The sequence below is a fragment of the Arachis ipaensis genome, chromosome B04 (assembly GCF_000816755.2).
Source record: "Arachis ipaensis cultivar K30076 chromosome B04, Araip1.1, whole genome shotgun sequence".
Lineage (NCBI taxonomy): Eukaryota > Viridiplantae > Streptophyta > Magnoliopsida > Fabales > Fabaceae > Arachis > Arachis ipaensis.
The window spans coordinates 7,800,839-7,801,679 of record NC_029788.2 but is presented as its reverse complement, the minus strand read 5'-3'; positions in this window follow the sequence as shown (position 1 = coordinate 7,801,679).

Below are 841 nucleotides of genomic sequence, written 5' to 3'. Positions count from 1 at the left end.
CCTTTGCCCCAACATGCTCTACTAACTAACGGTAACGGAACTCATTATTGGTAGTATGTTTGGTTGAATTTTCTCTCTCTTTGGGCCACAATCATAGTTTTGGTGTTTCGGTTGAAAATAGAAACAGTACACAAACAACAAAGTTTGATTGATTTAGCAGTTAGCTCGTTAGTCCATTTAAACAGTGTCGGAATTTCGAATTTTGTCTTGTGTATGTAGCAATTTATTGGTCAGTAGTAAATTCTTGAATAGAGCTCTGATCTGCGATGGATTAATCCAAGTCTATCGGACTGAAAAATACCGTAAAAAACTGAAAAAAAAAAAAGAAAAAAAAAAGAAAAAAGGAAACAGTACCCAAACATGTAGCATTATTATGTGGTATGATGATCAATGAATGAAAGCTAAGCAAGGTGGGGCTTGTGTGTACTTAGAGTCATCATAAAAGAAGCTGCATGAAAAGTTGACATCATCAATAACTTGAGTGTCTAGATAATGCGGATTATAATGCGAACATTGCAGTGCACAACATTATACTATGTCATTAATCATTAATTGATTAAATGATTAGTTTGATAATGTTGAACAAGAAGCAATTGCCATTTGGCACTGGACTGGACCACACACCTCTCCTCCCAAGTTATATATATAAAATTTTGATGTCGGATCATTATAAAATAGTTATATATATATATGGGTGGAAACTCAGGTGCAGTTGACTTCACGTGAAGTTGATAGTTGAGAAGCGTTAGATGGTTTGACTGATTGGACTAAATTTTCATCTAACGACTCTCAACTGTTAACTTCACGTGAAGTCAACTGCACTTGAGTTTTCACCATAAGT